Genomic DNA, 24,318 nt, shown 5'->3' with positions numbered 1-24,318 from the left:
ACGTTCATCAGCGACAGGTGAGAGAGGATGGAAGCGTGTGAAACATTGTGAAAAACCTTACCAACATCGATTCCCAGGATGGCACCCGTGGCTCTTATGCGATTTGCATCTACATTCTAGTAGTAGTAGTAGTAGTAAAAGACTTTTATTCGACCATAATTTATAGGCCGAGCACGTCTACCGCCTGGGCGACCAGAAGCCGCTGTTCTTCCCCTTCAGCGCCAAGCCAGTCGAGCCAGGTGGTGATGGATAGAGAGGGTGGGGGGAAGGAACCCGACTTCGGAGCAGCCGGGCAATAGAAGAGGCAATGGGCCAGGTCCGCATAGATACAGGGGCAGTTGGGACAGGAAGGGTCCGATCGATAGCGATAGAGGAAGAGGCGGGACGGGGTGATAACTGCATTCATCTGAATGTGCCGAAGAAGGCGAGACTCCGGCACCGTGAGTGATGGATGAGGGGGATGGTAAAGGCGTTTGTCGAGGCGGAGCTCAAGGTAGACATCTTTGATGGTGCGGCGAAGGGTGAGTCTCCCACCGTCCTCCGAGGGCTTGGGCCAGGGGATAAACGGTGCCCGGAAAAGTGTGTCGCGGGCGAGCTGATGGGCCAGCTCATTGCCGTCAATCCCTGAATGCCCAGGGACCCAGCGGAGGAAAACGATGGAAGGCTGCAGTGCGGAGACCGCTCGTTCGACCTCCTGTTGGAGAGAAGGGTTAAGGGTGCGTTTCTGTATGTGGTGTATAGCGGCTTGTGAGTCTGAATACACTGCGTACTCTTGGAGAGAGGGAAGGAGGGCAAATGACTGGAGGGCATGCGCAATGGCGAGAACCTCGAGGGACAATGCGTCGGGAGGGTGTAGATACGGCCCGCTGGTGTGGGTTTCAGGAGCAGGGCGGTGTGGATGGTACAGGGCGTAGCCGCAGGAACCTCGAGGAGCCACGAAGGAGGCATCCGTGTAAGCTACACCCTGGGTATCAAAGAGAGGGGAATGGTGCTGTGCGGCCGCATGACGACGTCCGGCGTGCAGGACGGGGGACATGTTGGTCGGGAGGGGAAGGATACGAAGATTGGGAGCGGGGGTGGGAATAGGAGAGGTAAACGGGGAGATTGGAATGGGCGAGATACCCGCTTGAGTCAATAACCACTGACCCTGACGGGTAAGGGAAAGCCGGGCAAGCTGCGAGTCACGATGGAGACTGAGAAGAGAACGAAGAGGATGGAAGAGGCCTCTGGCAAAGAGCTTAGTGGTAGAGGTAGTGATAGGTAGGTTGAGAGCTGCCTTGTAGAGGCCCACAAGGGCAGTCTCGAGAGCGTTAAGTTGAGTCTGAGTGAAGGAAGCGTAGGGTGCAAAGTACAAGACCTTGTTGAGGGCCAGCGCGTGGGGAACTCGGCACGCGTGAGCCTCGTGGAGACCTGAGCGTCGAGTCACCACGCGCCGCAGGAGGTGAGTTACAGAGTGGCAGGTGGTGACAGCGCGGTGGAGGGCTTGCACATTATTAGCCGCATGCAAAGGGAAGCCAAGAACTTTGCACTGTGTGACGACAGGAATGGGAGAGCCAGAAAGGTGGAGAGAGACGAAGTGGTTGTGTGAGCGCTAATAGGAGGAATAGTTGAGAAGGAGAAGCTCGGATTTCTCAGGTGCAGGAGAGAGGCCAGCGGTGGTGAGAAAGGAGTCGATGAGATCTAGGCCACGTTGCAGGGTGTCCTGAGCGTGACCGAGAGAGCCAGATGAACACCAGAGTGTGATGTCATCGGCGTAAAATATATGATGCAGGTCGGGAATTTCCGCAAGCTGGGAGGCGAGAGGGGCCATAGCGAGATTGAAAAGGGTAGGAGAGAGAACAGCACCTTGAGGAGTGCCACGGGTGAGGTGGTGTGGGTTAGACAAGTGGGTATCTACTCGAAAGCGAGCCACACGTTTAGAGAGGAATGAGCGGATATAGGAGTACATGCGGGAGCCACAATCCAAAGAGGCGAGTTGAGAAAGGATCAAAGGCCTTGCGAACATCGACGGTCATAAGTGCGTAAATTTGTGTGGGTGTAGGGGACAGGAACGTTTGCTGGAGAATCAGAAACATGTCCTGTGCACAGACGCGGCGTCGGAAGCCAATGAGAGAATGGGGGAAGAACTCCCGTGCCTCAAGAAAATCAGAGAGGCGAGTCAGAGCCATTCGCTCAAGGGTCTTACCAACGCACGACGTCAGGGAGATTGGGCGGAGGTTAGAGAGAGAGGGAGGTTTGCCAGGCTTTGGAATCATAGAAATAAGGAAGGATGTCCAGGAGCACGGCAAGCAGCCGCTCTCCCAGGCCTCATTGTAGGTTTGAAGGAGGAATTCTTTGGCGCAGTCAGGAAGGTTACGAAGTGTGGTGTATGTAATGGGTATGTAATGGGTATGTAATGCAAGTATGGTGTATGTAATTCTCACCGGGAGCCGAGCGTGTAGCATTAGCAGCCAGAGCAGATTCGAGCTCCCGGAGAGTGAAGCATTGGTCCACATCGGGGTTAAGTCCACCTGAGTACACCGGGTAGGAGGGTGCCAGAGGGGGCGGGAGGTAGAGAGAGGCGAGTTGATCAAAAACTTCGTAGGGAATCCCCAGAGTGAGGGCTTTAGCTAGAGTGGGAGCAAGGGCAGACCTAGTGCCAAGAAGGGATTTAAAGAGAGACCATGCGGATCGCGAGTGCAATGCAGAATCAAGGCCAGCACAAAGAGCACTCCAACGAGAGTGCTCGAGGGAGGCGCAGTGGGCGACGATCTCGGCCCGCAGAGCAGTGATCCGGAAGGAAAGTTGGGCATTGTGTGGTTGGGAGCGAAAGGAGCGTTGAAGACGTTTACGGCGACGCCATAAACGGAGAAGGTGAGGATCTGGGTCTTGGATTGGGTAACGTATTGTTGTATCTGCCACGTGATGTCCTCAGTCGAGACGCCTGCTCGAAACCCAATCATGGACGGGGTTTGGGCGCAGTGGGGCCCTGCGGGGAGGCAGGAATCAAACGGTGAGCGGGGAACAACGCAGCGCACATCCAAGGCGCGTTCACCACGAAGGTTGCTGAACGTTCGTTTGGCGCGGAATTTATGCTAGCGTTCGTGGCATCGGGTTTGAGGAACGACGTGCTGACAAACTACGACTGCGACTTGAGTTTAGGTGAAAAGTGAGAAAGAAAAAGGATTGAGAAGAGGAAAAAATTGCCGATGATTACGTTACTTCCTAATGCAAAATTTGAGCGGAGCGCATCAGCTGTTTTAGCTTTTCGATAGATTGAGGCAAAGAATTCGAGTAGGATATGTATGTACAATTGCAGACAACTTGTTATTTTTCACACATATTCCTTCTTCAAGAAACACTCAACTAACAGTTCTCGATTGTCATAAAGGAAGCTTTGTGGACGGAGAAATAGATGGATATAGGCTCGACTTGCTGCACCATTGCTGAAATAGAGTTAACTACGCGAAAGGGTTAAGACACCAGGGAGACACAGTCCCGAAGCTTAGAAGCGCAGTTTCTGCATGGTTCTCAAAAATGAGGTCTGCGCAAGTATTTCGCGAGGTTGTCACAGCTGTGGGAGCCGTTACGAGTGAGAGAAACGGGGTGTTCTCCCGCATAAGGGGCAAGAAATTCTCGCTTGTCTCTATGTCTACCTTAAAGTCTCCACTTGCTCTGCCGCCCTGGCAGGTGGCACCGTTTCTGGCACAACGTAGCCACTCCCGGAGCATGCAGCGCACATCTGTCACTACAGCCACGTCGCTTAAAAGCACGATTGAGGTGCAAACTGTTCCAGGAGGCCAGTTATGCACCTTGCCTCTGGTTCAGGTGTTCACCTGGATGTCTGAGACACATACTGCGCATTTCCTTTCCTCAAAAACCAATTTACAAATTTTACCCTCTCTTTTCCAAGCCCCTGATCTATTGGTTTCGCAACTGTGGGAGACATATACTGACATTTCCTTTCGTCAACGAAATACCGATGATACATTGGAAATTCTAAAGTGTGCTTGGCGAAAGACTTGTGGTCAGCCCAATGCGGATTCCCTGAACCGCTTGGCACGGAATCATTGGGCCGCTTCAGAGCCATGCGTCCCACTTACTCGACTGCAATCTGGCGAAGGAGTGGCGGTGCAGCTGCCACCGCTGACGCGCGCGCGCTCGTTCTGCTGGTTGCTAAGGGGGGGAAGGAGGTTGCGCTTTTACTTTCTTTCCAAGCTCGAGCTTCATTGGTTCCGCAGCTTAAAGCGTGTCCAGTGCTGGTTACAATGGACAATAGCGACGGCGATGCCACGAAACGCAGAAACAGGCGCCTAAGAGATGCGCTCTAAAAGGAGTAGGCGCTATCGCGTCTACTCTTGAGGCGGAGCTTAAGCGTCGTCCTAGCTTTCCTGGCAAGCCTCGCCAATTGATAATGAACGTGTATTACGCCGCGCGTGACACTTCCAGGCTGGCTTCAAGAAGTTGGCCTGGAGTGACCTCGTGGATAGAAACGCCATCCTTAGCATCCCCATATTTCGGGCACGTGACCTACAAGTGTTTCACACACGTTCCACTTTCGCCTTCGCGCGTTTATTTCGTGCCTGTGCTCTCATAATTACAGAGGCCTCAGCGCACGCTGTGTAAGCTGCAACTTACTTCAGTGTCCGAATGTATCAGATACGAAGGCGTTCACACTTGCGCTGGGGACGTACGCCGGAACAGGTTTGCTTAGGCTTTGAGTGTACGAAAAAAGTGAGCTATAGCAAAACACCATCTTCGATTAAACACTACACTGTAAAATATATTTATTGACAAAAAAACAAATTTTCTGGCAGCTGGCCTGCCAGAAATGTACTGTTATGCTAGGTTTTCGGTTTTTACTTTTTCTGTCATTTTACAGATCTTTTCTGTTTTCGACTAACAGAGAATTTTTGTTAAGACCATAGAAATTTTCTGTTATTGTATGTTTTGTGTTTTTACTTCTTGTGTCATTTCAACGGGTTTTTTGTTTGCAATTAACAGAAAATGTCTGTGAGGATGACAGAAATTTTCTGTTTTTACTTTTTTGTGTCATTTCAAAGGTTTTTTCGGTTTGTTGCTAACAGAAACATTCTGTGATGTTCTATTTTCTCTTACCATATTTTCTGTCATTTAACAGCTTCTTTTTTCATGACTCACAGAAATTTCCTGTGGAGCTCCATGTTCTGTCATTTCACACACTGTATTTCTTTCACATCATCTTTTAATGACTGACATAAAAAAAGATACAGGACATTAGGACTACTGCCACATTCAATAGAATAAAATATTTCACCGCTTTTAAACAATCACAAGCAAAGGCAAGTTAATATTCAAGAATATCGGAAAATATGCAGTGTTAAACAATGCAATCATGGCTGGTATTTTACTATACAGTAATATCTTTCAGCATCACTGAATTAAGGTAAACTGTAGGTGGGTGGCTGAAGAAAAAAAGAAACTTACATTGCCCTGCCTGCACTACAGGCATACAGTAAAAGCATGCAAAATATGCAGTAATGGCAAGTAAAGTAGAAACGAAACCTGTGCCTTTCTGTCATACAGAATGGCATGAATCACTCTAAAATAGTAATACAATACAATGAATACGACACAAAGTAATAATACCTGAACAATGAACACAACCAGTCACTAAACTAATGGCAAGCATACGCAAAAGGAGAGTATTGGAAAAATATGCTTTGCTCATGACTAGTGCTGCATTAAGCCGTAAGATGAAAGCAACAGGACATAAGGCATGGCACGGTCTATTTGCCTTATCACAGAGTAACTGCAAAACATTTTTTCACTCCAGTTAGTACGTCTTATCTTGAGACTACAAAAACTTTAAAATGAAAAAAGTAACACAGACAAGATAGAAAGTAGTTCTACAATTCATGCAACCAGCCACTGAAGTGTAACAGCAAGTATAAGCATAAATAAGGCATCTTAAGCAAATTGTGTCTTCCCTGACACTAGTACGAAATGAAGTGAGATACAAGCAACAGGACATAAAGCATGCCATAAGCTGTTTGACTTATCAGTGTAACCATATAACATTGATTCTCTATACATAGTACATCCACTCTTGTGACTACTGCATGATAAGGCATGCCACAGGCTGTTTGGTTTATCACATCGTACACATAAAATATTGATTTAACAAGTTGTCACATTTCAAAACAGTTAAAAGTCAAAGTCTTGCATGATGAGGGAAGCAACTTTTGAAGAGGGGCAGTGTTGCTTCTTCTTCGAGTGCTCTGCCTTCGTTCCCCGGACAGGATTCACAGCTGCAATGGTCCAGAAACAAGGACAGAGCGTTGTTACTCCTCGGACATTGAGCATATCTATATTGCCTTCAAAGAAATAATAAACACTGCAAGAAGACTGCGCCCCTCCTTCTATCCCAAAATTTAATTCCTTTGTAGGCCACATTTTAGTTCATTGTGTGCACTAGTGAATATATCCAGTAGTCTTTAGTACTCAGTACAAAACCAGACTTCAAGCCAAAATAAACCTTTCCTAAATGTTCACTTTAATAGGGTTTTTAACAACCATAGTGTTTTGTTACTTGCGTGAAAGCTGCTCACTGAACTCCAACACTAGGTTTTAAAGGGATGCAAAAACAACTCCATGCAACGAGTTGTTCTTGGGAAAAATTCATTCTGTCTGCACTTTCTCAATTTGTTGCCCGCCGTGGTGGCTCAGTGGCTACGGCGCTCGGCTGCTGATCCGAAAGACGTGGGTTCGATACCGGCCGCGGCAGCCGAATTTCGATGAAAGCGAAATTATCGAGGCCCGTGTGCTGTGAAATGACAGTGCACGTTAAAGAACCCCAGGTGGTCGAAATTTCCGGAGCCCTTCACTACGGCGTCCCTCATAGGGCAAGTCGCTTGGGGACGTTAACCCCCAATAAATCGAATCAAACCAATTTGTTGATGTCTGTGTGGCAGAAAAAAATGCATTTATTGCTGAGAAAACTAAACTTAAAAATCTGCCGGTCACTCAATTCAAATTCTGACGTATACGCCGAAAAGGACTTCATCACCACATTTTGAAGTTAGTTGCGGGGCTGCTTAGGGCCTTGTGATCTGCACCCAGAAATCTGACGGGTCAGTTGACTGCAGTCTACTTAGAAAATGAGGGAATGATGACAACACCTGGACTCTGTTTCTTCATTTCATGTAGCTTATAAAAGCACCATTGCAGTCTCCTTGCGATCAGACAGTAGCCTCTCGACAAAGGCCAACTTCAGTTTGCATACAATGTTCTTTTGAAAGCGCTCTCTGACACCAGAGTAGCAATGTCTATGTATACACAAGCCGAATCATCAGCATGCCTATTTTGTGTCACCCGAAAGTACAGCCGTAAGCAAAAAAATATGACTGAGGCTTAGCTTAGGTTAAGCCTAGTCAGATGCGAAGCATATTGTCGCCGAGTTGCATATCGAGCACGCCGCTTGGCTAGACGTTCTTCACGCTCTTCATCAGTCCCTGTAGCACGCCGCAACTTTTGCTTCTCATTCCAACGAGCAGCCCTGTCTCCAGGAGGCATCTCTATCCCGTGTACGCCTAGCACAGGCAGGCGCACTCCCTTGTATACCGCCGCTCCAGCATCACGTCTTCACTACAGCGCACCTAGCGGCAGAAGCAGGAAACACATTGGTCGCGACGCCTCGCGCGACGGCGCGAGCTGGGGCCCCGTTTCTCCTATGTCGTTACGTCATGCATCACGTGGTCCTCCTTGGTCGTGACGCCTCGCGCGACGGCGCGAGCTGGGCCCCCGTTTCTCATCTGTTGTGACGTCACGCACCACGTGGTCATCCTTGGTCACGACGCCTCGCGCGACGGCGCGAGTTGGGCCCCCGTTTTTCATCTGCTGTGACGTGACGCATCACGTGGTATGACATGGAGGTCACGAAAGGTCAATGGTAACGACACCACCGCGCTCGAGGAGCTGGGTTGGGCTATTTTAGTATGCGTCGCATAAAATCTTTTTTGACAGGTAATAAGTTTGCGGCACATATTTACGTGCTTTGTCTTTACAAAGATTTAGATGCATGACGAGGGATATGCACATTTTAGTGCAGCTGGAATTAACAGAACTGAGCAGAGGCTTGTTTGTATTACTAACGCCCCACTAGTGATGCGCAAGTCTAAAATGATGTGCTGCAGAGCAAGCTGTTACGTGAATGTGACGTTGCCCTCTCACATCTGCACACAGCTTCCACTGTCCCAGAATAGTGCAAAGTGCCTGCTTCCCTGAGTGAAAAAATTTTTTGACCACAACATCAAGCAATAACCCAGCAAAAGGTGCATGCAGAATGCACATAAAATATTAGCTGTACGCAGTATGAAAACAAAATTAAGCAATAGCTTCGAATAAATTTTTAAGCATGAAATGCTTTTAGCTCCCGTTGTCGGCAATGTGGTGACGTCACGCCGAGACCGAGAGCCATCATCCGGGCACTGAAATCCACTAAATTCCAGTCATCCGGGCTCTGAAGCGAGAACATCCGGGCACCGTACGATACTTAACGAGAGTTGTTGTTGTTGTGACTGAGGGAAGGATGAAAAGGAAATTGCACGGGCCTGCTACTGGCTCCAGCCGAGCCACCACCGCTGCCATCGTGCAGACAGAGGAGAGTAAAGAGATTACAGGAAAGAGAAAAAGGAAAGAAAAGACACGCGTCGCAGCAACAACTGCGTCCGCCGGAGCGGACGCCGCTCAAAAAAAAGACAAGCGGCCGAAGCCGCGCTCGCCGAAGCGAGAACAGATTTTAACGACAGAGTTCTTGTTGTTGTGACTGAGAGAAGGATGAAAAGGAAATTGCACGGGCCTGCTACTGGCTCTAGCCAAGCCACCACCGCTGCCACGTGCAGATAGAAGAGAGGTAAGAGATCAGAGAAAACAGAAAAAGGCAAGAAAAGACGCGCGTCGCAGCAACAACTGCGTCCGCCGGAGCGGACGCTGCTGACAGAATCAGATAAGCGGCCGAAGCCGCGCTCGCCCAAGCGAGGACAGATACTCCACAGAAGTTGTTGTTGTGACTGAGAGAAGGATGAAAAGGAAATTGCACGGGCCTGCTACTGGCTCTAGCCAAGCCACCACCGCTGCCAACGTGCAGATAGAGGAGAGGTAAGAGATCAGAGGAAAGAGAAAAAGGCAAGAAAAGACGCGCGTCGCAGCAGCAACTGCGTCCGCCAGAGCGGACGCTGCTGAAAAAACCAGATAAGCGGCCGAAGCCGCGCTCGCCGAATCGAGATCAGATACTCCACTCCTCCACAGAAGTAACGATACTCTCTAAGCCCTCCTTTGCGACCGGCATGCAAGCGCCGGTTGGTCTCCAAACGAGTCACAAAAAATAACTGCTGCCTGTGCCTTCTCAATGTTTATCAAGATATCAGTCGAGCTGTGCGTTTGATAATGCACGGAATTACAATTTCCGATTTCTAATAACGCGTGCAAAAAGCACATAAATGTCACGGTACACTTCGTTGTCATACGTGATCTCTTAAGGGCTTCGCGCATTGAAGCAAAGCCGCGCAGGCACACAGGGGCCCGGGGGAAAAGCGCTGCGTTCAAAGGGCAAGGCATCGCGCCGAACGGGTGGTGGCGTTCCTCCCTTCCTTTGCGTGCGGTTTGGGTGTCCACCGAGATGGCAGAGAATTACTGCGCCATTTACTTTCCTCAAAAAACCTTCCGTTGAAATGGCAAGGCATCGCGCTGAACGGGTGGTGGCGTTCCTCCCTTCCTGTACGGTGCGGTTCGGGTGTCCACCGAGATGACATTAGGCCCGTAAACATTTCATGCTTACTTTACTCTCGGTTACGGGAGAGGCAGAGATTTTTTGATTGAGCATTGGAAGTCGCACATTTTCAGTGCTGCAGCATTTTTCCCAGACGCCGCTAGTACGGCTCACATGCAGGCCTCAATAATGCAAGTATTAACAGCCTTTTTCAGTATCCTGGCTTATGCTCAGTTTGAACTGGGATGCAAGGAAAAGGTACTTTCACTGTCACGCTTAGCTGTCCTCGAGGCTAGTCAACACAGCTGAGCGTGTCTGTACATCATCCTGGGCTCCTCACTCCTTCCAGATATAAATTCCTCCCTACAGATGCACTCTGGAAGAAATATGTGCGGCTTACAGGGCACCCATCAAGAAAGCTTCATGTAAAATGCAGCAGTAACAATGCTGTATCTCTCATCAGCAATCCTCACGTAATTGACTGAGGAGCCAATTTATTGAGGCACACATAGCGAGGTATGTGCCACCACAATATGCAATTCTGTATGCATGGGTTATCTTGCATAGTATACAGCTCAAGACTGTAGGCTCAAATACCGCAAAAAGGAAGTCTTCCAGTCGACGGCACCAACCAACCCTTACGATGTTGTGGTTATTTTGGCTAATTTGTGGTTTATACATCACCTTTGCAAGCTGGTGTGATGGATTAGCAAGTGCATGGGAATTAACCATGAAGTCGTCAGAATCATTCGACACTATAGGGGCATTTGCCGCTGCATTCTTCAGTTGTATCCAGCTATAGTCACAATATGAAGCATTGCCTAACAGTTCATGCTGAAATGAATGCAAATCAAAATACAAAAGAGAAAAAACCCAAACTTCCTATTAGCAGTGAACCTGTCTCCGACAAGTGGTAGCAATGCCAGCCTTAGGGGAGGGTGACCGGTGCAATCACGCTGGGGATGCTGAGTGGCCCTGTGGGTGTCATGCTACATCCTCTACCCGCCCTCCCTCTGTCCCTTGAGCTTCAAAAGAGACATTTCCAGAGCTTTTCAATATGAGGGAGACAATATGTATGCCTGAAGCATGCCAAAATGAGAGCATAACTCGCTGCTGCAGCGGGTTGCTGAGGGTGCATGCACCTTACAGACGCAGCATAGTTGCAGGCGTCGTTTGTTGCGGGCAGGACCATCTAAATGACATTCTTTCCACCTGTAAGCTCTGCTGTGGCAGAACGGAAAGGGGTAGGGGAGGACAGTTGCGCTTAGAGAGCTTTGTCAGTCCACTGCTTAGCCTTTGTCCCGTCTCAGTTGTGCAGGTTCTTTCAATCTTTTAACTTAAAACTGCCTTCAGCACGCCCTGTGCATTATCTAAATTGGAACACATCTGACCGTGTCAAGCTGTATTGCCCTTAATAGTGGCAGGAAATAACGTGTGCACCATTTCTCTCCCTTTTGCATGCTCTGCTCTGTGAGAATTCCATTATAGCTAGTTCTTCTTTTAGCCACCCAGCGGTTGCCACTACAGAGTGGCATTGCTTGATTTTAGGCGGTAATTACAGACCTTTAGTAAATGTAGACGGGGCTTTTTGCTAATCATCATCTTTGAGACTCACAGGATTTTGGACTGTGAGCCCATAGTTACTCGTTCATAAGAAATACTTGTCTTGGACAAAGAAATGTTTTCAATTCTGAATGCCAAGAGAAAATGGGCACAGAAAATTTGAATGATTTTGTAGAGAATTGTTGTAGTGCTAATATTGTTGCTATGTGCATAGATGTAGACAAGAATTTTGTGCAGCGTTCTGGCAACTTAGAAACAGAGATTTGATTTCCTCTGTCTGGCATTATGTCGGCATGGTTTGTTTTTATTTTGAAATTCATTTGCTTCTACCCAATCACCTGTCCTGCCTCTTGCATTGTAGTCATGGACTGTGCAAAATGAACTCTCCTAACAAGCTGTCTTGCCTTATGCGCAGTTCTAAGCAAGATAATTTATAAAAGAAAAAGAATGCCGAAGTGTTAAAATTGCTGATGAATTGTGACAGTTTTCAAGGAAAAGCAGAGGCGATGGAAAAAGCCCTGTTTAAAGTACAGGAGCAAGATGAATAATCGCAGTAAGGTTAAAACTAACATCATCTAGCCTGGCTAACTTTGCATGGCCTGCTGTTTAACCTGAGTAAGTTCAGTTCATGTCGACAATAGCTGTTTTGCCCCACTCAACTTTTGCCCATGTGTATGCAGAAAAGTGGCACGCCAGACCTTCTTCACACCAGTCTGCAGCCAAGGCACTGTTATTAGAAACAGAAGGAATCCGTGACGATAAATATAATGCGTGTACTATTTTCTACATATCCAACTGGAAAAAGATATCAATTCTCCTGTCACCCAATTTAACGCTATCAAAATTTTGTTATGCTGGCTTTTTTGTAGGCACTATTAAGAGTGGAGCAGGGAGGACTAAAACATCAGCTTAATGAGCTAAATAATGGTTTCAAAAGAAGTGGAATGCCCTGTGAAAGCCAGTATCGTCAAACACAGCGACCCATAGAAGAGAGGTTGCATGAAAAGTGCAACAGGTGGAGTGTACTCATGATTCTAGGGAACTAACGCACAACTCAAAAATCTGGATGCCACTTCTCTGCTGCTTCACGGATATGTACACCAACCTAACACATGTTGACTGTGACCACGAACCCTACGATAACGCCAAAGTAAATCCGGCCGGTCTCGTCCGTGACCCAATATTACAACCATTCAAGACATTTTAGTGATGATATTGCAGGGGCAGATTCATGGGTGCAGCTGGAAGGGGGGGGGGGGATTTGAAGGAGGGGGGCGGGGTACATTAGAACCATGTATTCCAATTGGACATCTAAGAAATGAGATTGAACATGGCTGTTATTTAATATTTTCCAGCGGGAATCCTCTCCTTTTAATGAATTTCTCCTAATTTCTCCTAGGTGAGCATTACCATATATCCTAAACATGGTTTCTCAAAGACACCTCAAAAACAACAGTCTTTAGTGGACGCTGGATATTTAACATACTAAGACAGAGTATTCTGTTTCTGCTGCAAGCTCCTTCACAGGGATCCCATGTAAACACCAGCGGCAACTGGATAAAATGACTGAAGGCACATGGCACAGATTCTTAGAAGCGTCGAATATTTGACAAATCACTTCACACCATATCAAGCTTGCACAGAGGCAAGTCTAAGAATGAAGCATCGCAAATGTATTAACACGGAGCATGAACTCATCATGGCGCAAGCGAAGAAACTCTTCAAGAAAGTCTTAGACCACCTGATCAAGATAAAAAGCATATATGGTTTTTCATGGCTGTTCAGACTGGCTTTTTGCAATCTGTGAGGAACCAGGGCAAAAAAAAATAACAACAGACTACACAGAAGCAGGAGCACACTGACTGAAGTACTGAATGATCAACTTTCGTACAGTTTCCTGTCAGTAGCCGCCGCGGTGGCTCAGTGGCTATGATGCTCGGCTGCTGTCCCGAAAGACGAGGGTTCGACCCCGGCCGTGGCGGTTGAATTTCTTTGGAGGAGAAATTCGAGGCCCGTGTAATTTGCGATGTCAGTGCACGTTAAAGAACCCCAGGTGGTCGAAATTTCCGGAGCCCTCCACTATGGCGTCTCTCATAGCCTGAGTCGCTTTGGGACGTTAAACCCCATAAACCAAACCAAACCGTTTCCTGTCAGCACACATCGCAAACAAAGATGAGACCATATCAGGAGATACGCCGAAACAATGTGACAAGTGTTTTTTTTTAGTCTGAAAAAACAGAGCGAATAAGCCAGTAAGGATCTGCACAGCTGTTTCTAGGACACAGCAGAAAAGCAAAGTTAGTGAAAAATGGCCAATAAGGAACATGCAGGAAATAAGGGTGGAAACAAGTGTACAAGACATGGTCTTGAAAGCTAAAACCAATACAAAAGATAAAAACGTCATAAGCCAATGAATAACAGGGCAAAAGGCTAAAAAAATTAAAGTCGCAAAAGTGACGTTGAGGTCAAAGACCAAATGTAAAACCAGAAGCAAGTGGTGGAGGCAAAAAATAAAAAAATATGACTGAAGTCCGAGGGTGCACATGGTGAGACAACTGTCGCATATCTAAAATCTGGTATTGCATGACAAATAGGCTCGTACTTTTTCAAATAACGAAACTGAAGGTTTCCTTATGCACTGGTCCTTCATTGCCAGTATCTTGCCTGCTTTGATGATTTCACAAGCCAGTGAGTTTTTGTTCTTCGCTATTACTTCCCTTCTTTGAAATTCGGTTAAACGTCCTGTTTCCAAAATTTTACAGTTCCGACAGTGAATGCCAAGATGGCAGCATTACTCATTATCAGAAAAAGAACTAGCCTATCTGCCAAGCAATGCCTGGTTCTAGCTACACAGCACTTGTCTCATCATGTGTATCCTGGGCATTCAGCAGTATTTTTTTATTTTTTGCCTTTGCCACTTGCTCCTGCTTTTACACTTCGTCTTTTCTCTCATTGTCAACTTTTATGACTTTTAACTTTTTAGCTTTTTGGCCTGTTACTTGCTGCCCTCTGAGCTCTTTATCTCTTCTATCACTTGTAACCTTCAAGAGCATCTCTTATTTTTTCACTTGTTTTCATCGTGGTTTTGGTATGTTTCTTGTTGGCCATTCTTCGCAACCTTTGGTTTTTTTGCTGCTTCATAGATACAGCTGCGCAAATTCTTGCTAGCCCATTCCGTGTCTTTTCCGCCTAAAAAAAATCTGCTTGTCGTATGTTTTTATCTTATATTGGTGTTCCGTGAAACAAGCTTTCATATCAAATGGACCTTGCCTAGCTTTTTCTGCCGTGTATCCGACAGCTAGGAAGGTGTACAAATAGCTGTCCCAGTTTCTTCTGATATAAAAGTTGGCAGTTCAGCATCCACGTTGCCACCTTCTGTGCAGCTCTTTGCCCAAAAGAAAGTGTTGCTCTAGCTTTTCACAGTAAGCAATGAAAAGTTTCTGCGATTACCTGAGCTCCTTGGTTAATACGACAAAGTCATGAAAGAGCATTTAGGTGTGTGCCAGATGTGGCAGATCACTACTGCAGGAAAACAAATTAGAATAAAATATTTCACGTGATGGTGAAGAATGTGATCAAGCATTCCACAGAAAATGAAATGACTGAAGTGAGTGCTTTTTTGCCTCTGATGCCTCCCTTCTTGGCTAGCAATTTCATGAGTACTGGAAAAGGAATGTGTACTATGGTGGCAAAGATACCTTGGTGAAAAGTGCATCATGCTGCGCCATCTAATAAGTATTGTTTATTTTTTTTTCACCGTAACGCAAGTGCAAGTGCTTCTGAGGCACTGCAACAGCAACAGCCGACTCTCTTGGATAAGTCGGGAGCTCACTCCATGCGACTGTTTCTTAACAAATAGGCACTTTATCAAAGTGCCTTCATTGCTGGGATCTTGTAGCTGCCACTTCTCATTGAATAACTATTCTACTTGTGCCACTTTGATGCCCATTCTATTGATGTCCCTTGGACTGGTTGATTTATTAAATAAATTTTAATCCGACACATAATATCTATGCATTGCTTATGCATGCACTTTTAGAAGAGGATCTGAAGGTGTCAGCATTTTCAGTTCATGTAACTAAACTCATCTTTCAGTGGCAAGCCTCTTTGCTTTTCTATACTTTAAACCGTACTATCTGCTTGCAAAGTTGGTGGTCCATGACCTTCCGTGGCATTGTGGTGGCGATTTCCGTTTGCCGCTATTGGTTTGCAGTATCCCTTCAGGCTACAGCCATCTAAGGGCACAGCTTGTGGTAATGTACTGTAAAACACAATTTTGTTTCACAATTGGGCTTCCCTCTGAAAAATACCGAAAAAAACAGCAATGTAAAAAAAGGTAATGAAAACAAAAGGAAATAATGAGAGGCTTTGCAAGTATGGGCCTCAGCAAGGGCTCACACAAGGTGCGGTAAGGTCGTCCCTGAGCCAATGTGATACTGCCAAAATTACCTGGCAATGTTGCAGGGGTTACACTTAGTGAAAGGAGAAAATTAAGAAAGTACGGAGGCTGGGACACATCTTAAGGTGGTACTGGTGAATCACTGTGTATTTTGAGCGACTGTTCTGCTACCGTATATGACTGTGCACACAGACAGGGAAGCTACTGGCAAAGCGCTGTTTGGTATCTGTCATCACTGATTACTTAGTTAAATATGGGGTCCTTCACTCCATGCAAGGAAACTGGCATGCAAGCTACAAACTGCTGGAAATGAAAAGTTGCATTGTCACGTCGGTTTAAGACGCGCTAACGCTCAAGGCAGTTTGGAAGGCTCCCAAGAACGTCCGGTGCCGAGTCCGACGGTGGCGAACTTCGTCCTTTTCACTTAATGTCCTCACGTCGTCGTCTTCAGTAGCGCTAGCGTCATTAGCCCCCCCCCCCCCCCCCCCCCCGTTCGAAAAGCATCGTCCCGATGCTAAAAGGAAACCAGCGTCAGAGGGAGTGTCACGGTGTCCTTGCGTGATACGGTTTCAGGCGAACGACGTGGACCACCTCGGGGCGCGCGTCGCGTCGTGAGCGTGGCGTTGGATCAGGAATGACTTCATAGTTGAGATCGCCGATGCGCCGCAGGACTTGGTAGGGGCCGAAGTAACGACGTAATAGCTTGTCGCTGAGTCCGCGACGTCCGATTGGGGACCAAACCCAGAGAAGGTCGCCTGGGAAATATTCGACCGCCCGTCTCCGCAGGTTGTACCGTCGGGCATCTTGGTCCTGCTGAGCGCGAATTCGCACCCGGGCTAGTTGACTAGCATCCTCGGCACGCTGTAAAAAGTGGGCAACGTCGGCATTTGGGTGGTCGTCGACGTGGGGAAGCATAGCGTCGAGTGTTGTGGTCACCTGTCGTCCACAGACGAGACTGAACGGTGTCATGTTGGTTGTTTCCTGGACGGCGGTATTATAGGCGAACGTGACATAAGGCAGGACTTCATCCCACGTTTTGTGCTCCACGTCAACGTACATCGAAAGCATATCCGCGAGAGTCTTGCTCAGACGTTCGGTCAGGCCGTTCGTCTGGGGGTGGTATGAGGTCGACCTGCGGTGGCTCGTGTGGCTGAAAGCAAGGATATTCTGCATGAGGTCAGCAGTAAAGGCAGCTCCTCGGTCAGTAATGAGAACCCGGGGTGCGCCGTGGCGCAGGACGATCTGAAGCACAAAACATTTGGCCACATCGATAGCGGTTCCACTCGAAAGAGCGGCTGTCTCCGCGTAACGCGTGAGATAGTCTGTGGCGACTATTATCCACCGCTTTCCGGAGTTTGATATGGGGAATGGGCCAAGCAAGTCCATCTCGATTTGTTGGAATGGTCGGGACGGCGGGTCAATGGGCTTGAGGAAGCCGGCGGGCTTGGCAGGAGGAACCTTGCGGCGCTGACAGTCACGGCAAGAGCGAACGTAATGCGTAACGTCATGTCCAAGGCGAGGCCAGTAGTATTTTTCGCGAATCTTGGCTTGCGTTCTAGTGACGCCAAGGTGGCCGGACGCAGGTTCGTCGTGGCAGGCATTCAAAATTTCGAGGCGTAGGTTCTCGGGCACGACGAGCAAGTACTCGCGACTGTTAGAAGAAAAGTTCTTTTTGTAGAGTACGCCGTCACGCAGGCAGAGGGAAGACGAAGCTCGCCGGAAGGCGGCAGGTACTCTGCCACTGGCACCTTCAAGATAATCAATGACGTCTCGAAGGTCCGGGTCGGCGCGTTGTTGGTCAGCAAAGTCAGTAGAGTTTAGGGCGGTCACAAACGCGTCGTCGTCCGCAACGTCGTCAGGAGCTGGTTGCGCAGGGGCACAGGAAAGGCAGTCGGCGTCCAAGTGCTTGTGGCCGGATTTGTGGGTTACAGAAATGTCGTATTCCTGCAGTCGGAGACTCCATCGTGCAAGGCGCCCTGAAGGATCCTTTATGTTGGCCAGCCAACAAAGTGCGTGATGGTCGGTCACTACTTTGAAAGGTCGACCGTAAAGGTATGGTCGAAACTTGGAAATTGCCCACACGATGGCGAGGCATTCTTTTTCGGTGGTAGAGTAGTTTGCTTCGGCCTTAGACAGTGCACGACTTGCGTAGGCAATTACACGATGTTGATTTTTCTGGACCTGAACTAGGACTGCACCCAAACCAACATTGCTAGCGTCGGTGTGTACCTCAGTGTCAGCATATTCATCAAAGTGCTCCAGAATGGGTGGTAACTGTAAGCGGCATTGAAGCTCTAGGAACGCCTGTTGTTGCGGCGCTTCCCACTGGAACTGGACATCGGCCTTGGTCAGGTAAGTAAGGGCCGCAGCAATTTTAGAGAAGTTTTTCACAAAGCGGCGATAATACGCACATAGTCCAAGGAAACGCCGAACTTCTTTCTGATCGCGTGGCGGCGGGAAGTTCGCGATGGCGACGGTTTTTTCAGGGTCCGGGAAGACCCCTTCTTGGTTCACTAGGTGACCCAAAAACATCAACTCCTCGTAACCGAAGTGACACTTCTCGGCTTTTAGAGTGAGTCCAGAGGATTTTATGGCCTGCAGCACCGCCTCGAGGCGACGAAGGTGCTCGTCAAAAGTTGGGACGAATACGATCACATCGTCCAGGTATACGAGGCAAGTGTGCCATTTCAGGTCCACGAGTACTGTGTCCATAAGCCTCTGAAAGGTCGCTGGGGCGGAGCAAAGACGAAATGGCATGACCTGGAACTCATACAACCCGTCTGGAGTGATGAATGCCGTCTTCTCGCGGTCCCTCTCGTCTACCTCTATTTGCCAGTACCCAGACTTCAAATCCATGGAGGAGAAATACTTGGCGTTGCATAAACGATCCAAAGCGTCGTCGATTCTGGGCAAAGGGTAAACGTCCTTTTTAGTGATGTTATTCAGTCGCCGGTAATCAACGCAGAACCGCAATGTTCCGTCGTTTTTCTTTACGAGCACGACAGGTGCGGCCCAGGGGCTCCGAGACGGTCGAATGATGTCGTTATCAAGCATTTCCTTTACTTGCGTGCTGATGGCGGCGCGTTCTCTAGGGGAAACACGGTAGGGTGACTGTCGCAGTGGTGGCGCCGTGTCGTCCGTAATAATCCGATGTTTAGCAAGGTGTGTCCTGCCGACGCGCGGAGACGACGCAAATGTGTGTCTGTAGCGATTGAGCAGGTCACGCAGCATGCCTTGTTGTTGTTGCGGCAATGTCTGGTTAATGTCGTACTTGACGTCGACTATGTCCTCTGGATCCGGTCGTGAAACACGAGTCAGGCTTTGTGCGCACTTGGTATAAGTGACGGCATCGATGTAAGCGACAGCCGTCCTCTTGTTAAGGTGCTGGTGCTCATTGCTGAAATTAGTCAGGAGTACATCAACTTTGCCGTCTTCCAGAAACACGACCGCCCGAGGTACTGCAATACCGCGGTCGAGAAGCAAAAGTTGTTTACCCTCGACTATACCTTCAGTGTCTCGAATGGTATGCGAACCGACAGTCACCAGGATACTGGAGCGGGGAGGCATGGTCACTTGCTCGTCAAGAATATGGAGCGCCGACGGCAGGGCATCTGTGGTGTCAATGGCATCCGCTGTAGAAAACTGGACGGACTGGGACTGCAGGTCGATGATGGCTCCGTTGTCCGTTAGGAAGTCCATACCCAAAAGAACATCACGAGAGCAATCAGCAAGGACAACAAACTTTGCAGGGAACGTTTGCCCTTGTACCGTGACCCTAGCCGTGCACATTCCTATCGGCGTAATCAAATGTCCCCCAGCGGTACGTAACTGCGGGCCGTCCCAAGCTGTCATAACCTTTTAGAGCACAGCGGCGAATTGTCTACTGAGCACAGAATAATCGGCACCAGTGTCAACTAAAGCAGTTACGGCTGTGCCGTCTACTGAAACGTCTAAATCGGCCGGTGCTGGCGTCTTGCGGTACAGTCGAGGAGTCCGATCGCGGCTTTGGTGCGTCGAAGGGATGCGGCGTCGAAGAGAAGCGTCGTGGTTACGAAGAAGTGCGGCGGGTTGTCGGCTTGTCTTAACATGCTGTCGTTCGTGGGTCGTCGAGGACGGTGTGTTGCACGGCATTGGCGATGTGTCTGGCGGCGTTGGAGGGTCTTGTTCTTGTCGTCGAGCAGCGGCACCTCCAGAGGCTGCCGCGTCTAGTTTCCCCTACGGGGACTTCTAGACTAGCCCTGGTCGCCGGGTCCCGGAGAACTGTAGCGGCGCGGAGATGGTGATCGCGACATGCGACGCTGGCCGGAGTCCGCATGGGAGATGTAATCTGCGATCTCCCTTGGTCGCTCTCCAGGCAGCGGACGGGGAGCACCGAAGGGGAACCCTCGAAGACCCATCTCCTTGTATGGACAGCGGCGCCAGATGTGCCCAGGTGCCCCGCAATGGTAGCACAACGGTCGATGGTCCGGGGTTCTCCAGACGTCAGTTCTGCGACGCCTAGGTCGCTGGACAATGTTCGACTGGGAGAGTGGAAGCTGAGGAGCGGCTGGCGTAGGTGCTTCATATCGTTGGGTCGAGGCCGGAAGGAAACGACTTGCGGCGGCAGCATAACTCAATGTTAGTGGCGGCGGTGGAGTGGCTGCCGGAAGCTGCGACGTACCTAATGCTTGTTCGACCTCCTCGCGAATGACATCTGCAAATGACGCAATCTGCGGCTGAGCAGGGGTGTGCTGCAAAGCCTTCGCCACCTTTTCCCTTACAATGGCTCGAATGACCTCACGCAGCGATTCTCCTGAGGTCATGGATGTTCCCTCAGTACGGGTGCAGAGCATCGATACGTTAGTGCGCTCGTACTGTCGTGCCCGCATGTCGAGTGATTTCTGAATGGACATTGCTTCCTTGACGAAGTCGTTTACTGTTGCGGGTGGACTCCGAACCAGGCCTGCAAAAAGCTGCTCCTTTACACCCTTCATCAGCAATCGCACCTTCTTCTCCTCCGGCATGCTCGGGTCTGCGCGACGGAAGAGGCGTGTCATCTCTTCCACGTACGCCATTACACTTTCGTTCGGAAGTTGGATGCGATTCTGCAGAAGAAGGTCGGCCTTCTCCTTGCGAAACGTACTGGTGAACGCCTGGAGAAATTCTGCTTTGAATGTCTCCCATGTTTGGAGGCAAGATTCATGGTTTACGTACCATGTCCTTGCAGAGTCTTCCAGAGCAAAATAGACATGACGCATCTTTGAGTCCCCGTCCCAAGAATTGAATGTTGCCACCCGGTCGAACTGGTCGAGCCACTCCTCGGCGTCCTCATGGGGTAGGCCATGGAAACGCGGCGGATCCCGTTGGTGGTGGAGAAGGACTGGCGCAGTTGATGCTGGAGGATTCATTGCAGCAGCGCCGGCACTCCTTGTCGACTTGTGGTCGGGGAGCAGCCCGAACTCGGGAGATAGGCCTTGTAGTCGGCGGCTGCCCTGGTGAACGGGCATGTCTACCGGGGGTGGTCGACCTCTGCTGGAATCGCGGCTTGATGGGGGCGTCCGGTACATGAAAGATGTACCCCGCACCTCCGCCAGATGTCACGTCGGTTTAAGACGCGCTAACGCTCAAGGCAGTTTGGAAGGCTCCCAAGAACGTCCGGTGCCGAGTCCGACGGTGGCGAACTTCGTCCTTTTCACTTAATGCCCTCACGTCGTCGTCTTCAGTAGCGCTAGCGTCAGCATGTCATTCAGAGATCTGCCCCCGGCCGTTGTTTATTAGACATTGGACGCATACCTAGCACACTTCCCTCTTTTCTGCATTTCTGGAGGCATCTGTATATATTGTCACGTATCATTGTAGTGTTTGTTCGTTCACGCTCAAGGCTGCAGGAAAGGGTTGTTATCACTTTTGTTCGTGACGCGAGAAGCGACCGGACTAATCTCGATTGTTCACAGCCATGAACAGCTGCATCTACGTGTTTCTAGATTACTCTAGATGATCTCGACCTGTTATCTCGATGTTTCCTTGCCGGCTTTAAATTGAACGACGCCGCGAACAGCGGGCATTCGTAGTTCGACGACCGACGAACACGTTTGTTGCTTACGCCGCCGCCGAGTGATTCAGTTATTTTGCGGGCGAAAGTCAGCCCAAATAAAGAGCTTCGTTTCCAAGACTGGCTGGTGTCTTCCTGACCACTGGACTGCCGTCACTACAACGTGACATCTGGTGGAGGTGCGGGGTAGCCTTCCAGGTATCGGACAACCCCTGCAAGTCGTGACGCCAGCCCTTTGAGTTATTCGCCGGAAGACCTGACTCCAGTCTACTACGCAGCCTCTGGAGCCTCCAGCCATGACTTACGCCGCAGCAGTGCGCCGTCCTGTACCTCGACGTGGGGACCCAAGCCCCTATCGCCCTTAGCCAGCTGCGCTGGAGCGCCGCCCTCTCGCCCCAACTCGCCCGTCCTACGAGCGTCGTACACGGCCGAGGAAATGCGTCGAGTGGAGAACACCCGACCAGCGCCGTCCACAATGCTTCCACTGTGGAGAAGCCGGTCACATTCTCCGGTACTGCCCATACAGGAGAATGGGCATCCGAGGGTTCCCTTACGACGCCCCACGACCCCGACCCGGCCAGCGACCAGCCGAAATCGAGGATTTTTTTGCGTCGGGAAGAATACTCATCGCCGAGCCGCCTATCGCGTTCTCCGTCGCCATCGTCACCGCGCTATGTATCTCCTAGCCGAGGCTACGCTGTGCGTGGACGCTCCCCCAGCCCCCGAAGGTTAAGCTGAATAAAGCAGCCTCTGGAGGTGAGGTTGCTTCTGAGCGCAAGAACTAAGATCCTCCATCGACGAAAACAGAAGACCATGCCCCCTACGACGACGACGAAGCCTGCGACAACGACTACCCCTACGAAGACAACGACCCCTACGAAGACAACGACCCCTACGAAGACGACGACCCCTACGAAGACGACGACCCCTACGACGACGACGATCTCTACGACGACGACGACGACTACTACGACGACAAATACGACGACAAAAACTACAACACCGACGACGACGACGACACGGCCAGACTTGAAGCTTTTACCGCTGCCCTTACACATTATTAGGAACGCTAAAGGACTCTAAGTTCCCGAAGCATTATCCGTGTTTAATTTTCATTTTAAAGCATCGAGACGATGCTTGTTTGGAAGGGGGGAAGATGTCACGTTGTAGTGACGGCAGTCCAGTGGTCAGGAAGACACCAGCCAGTCTTGGAAACGAAGCTCTTTATTTGGGCTGACTTGCGCCCGCAAAATAACTGAATCACTCGGCGGCGGCGTAAGCAACAAACGTGCTCGTCGGTCGTCGAACTACGAATGCCCGCTGTTCGCGGCGTCGTTCAATTTAAAGCCGGCAAGGAAACTTCGAGATAACAGGTCGAGATCATCTAGAGTAATCTAGAAACACGTAGATGCAGCTGTTCATGGCTGTGAACAATCGAGATTAGTCCGGTCGCTTCTCGCGTCACGAACAAAAGTGATAACAACCCTTTCCTGCAGCCTTGAGCGTGAACGAACAAACACTAAAATGATACGTGACAATATTATATAGTGTAAAAAGAATTTTTTCTATGTTTTTCTTCTTCCGTCCTTCCCGCAGCACAATGTATCCAACACAAGCCTAGCTAAACTCTCCGCTTTTCTAATTTCCGCTTTTCTTTCGCTGAAGTGTCTAAAGATACACATGACAGACTGTTCATTCTCACTGAGCGTACGGCAGATGTAGCTGCCGGCCCATGGCTACATCTCGTCCAACGTTATAGTGGGTGCTGCAAGCCAGTGCACTACTGCGGCGTGCAACACTCTTCTCTGCGAAACATTTGCAAGTTGCATGCCACATATTGTGACTTTCGAGGAGCCTCAAATAGAGGTTTTCCCATTCTTACATCGTCGGCTGTCATTCAGATGAAGTAAAACAAGCCCACCTCTCCCAAAAAACCTCAGATATATGTCTTCACACCCGGTTGCACGTGCATATAGCTTTACCATCGCTCGCACAAGCAGCTTGGTGCTTTCACACTGGTCTTGTAATTTGTTACCTCTGCTCATAATTTAAGCAAGTTATCACCAGCACTGAAGCGCAGCAGAATGCTTGCTAGATCGAGCGCCTATGCTCTGTACAGCACGCATATCCATAGATGCACCTATCCGTATTATATAAGAAACATAATGATAGCTCTTTTTTATCACCAGATATAATATTCATCTTTAAAATATTTATATTATGCCTCATAGCCATGCAAAAGCAATAGTATGAGGAATTTATTAACAGCATTGACCTAGGTGACTCAAAGAAATACTCCACCACAATACACTCGAACATTGTGGAGGAGCAACCACAAAGCAGGAAGCATGTACAGACCACTTCCAGGCCAGCATTGACATTTCTGAGGGGAATACAAGGAAAGTACCTAGCTAGCTGCTTGGTCTTTCAGGCGGAAATTTGCACATATTGAGAGAACCGAGCTTAGCGTGAGCCAATGGGCCCCTCTCAGCCAATGGCACACATCACACTTGTATTTGGAGCACCGATCCCGCACGCGCACTCAGCTTCGACTGAGGGAAAGCGGATCATCGTAAGTAAACAAACCATCCAGTTCAC

The sequence above is a fragment of the Amblyomma mixtum genome, chromosome 2 (assembly GCF_055824585.1).
Source record: "Amblyomma mixtum isolate Tamu chromosome 2, ASM5582458v1, whole genome shotgun sequence".
Lineage (NCBI taxonomy): Eukaryota > Metazoa > Arthropoda > Arachnida > Ixodida > Ixodidae > Amblyomma > Amblyomma mixtum.
The sequence above is the reverse complement of the archived record's forward strand: the minus strand, read 5'-3'. Positions refer to the sequence as shown.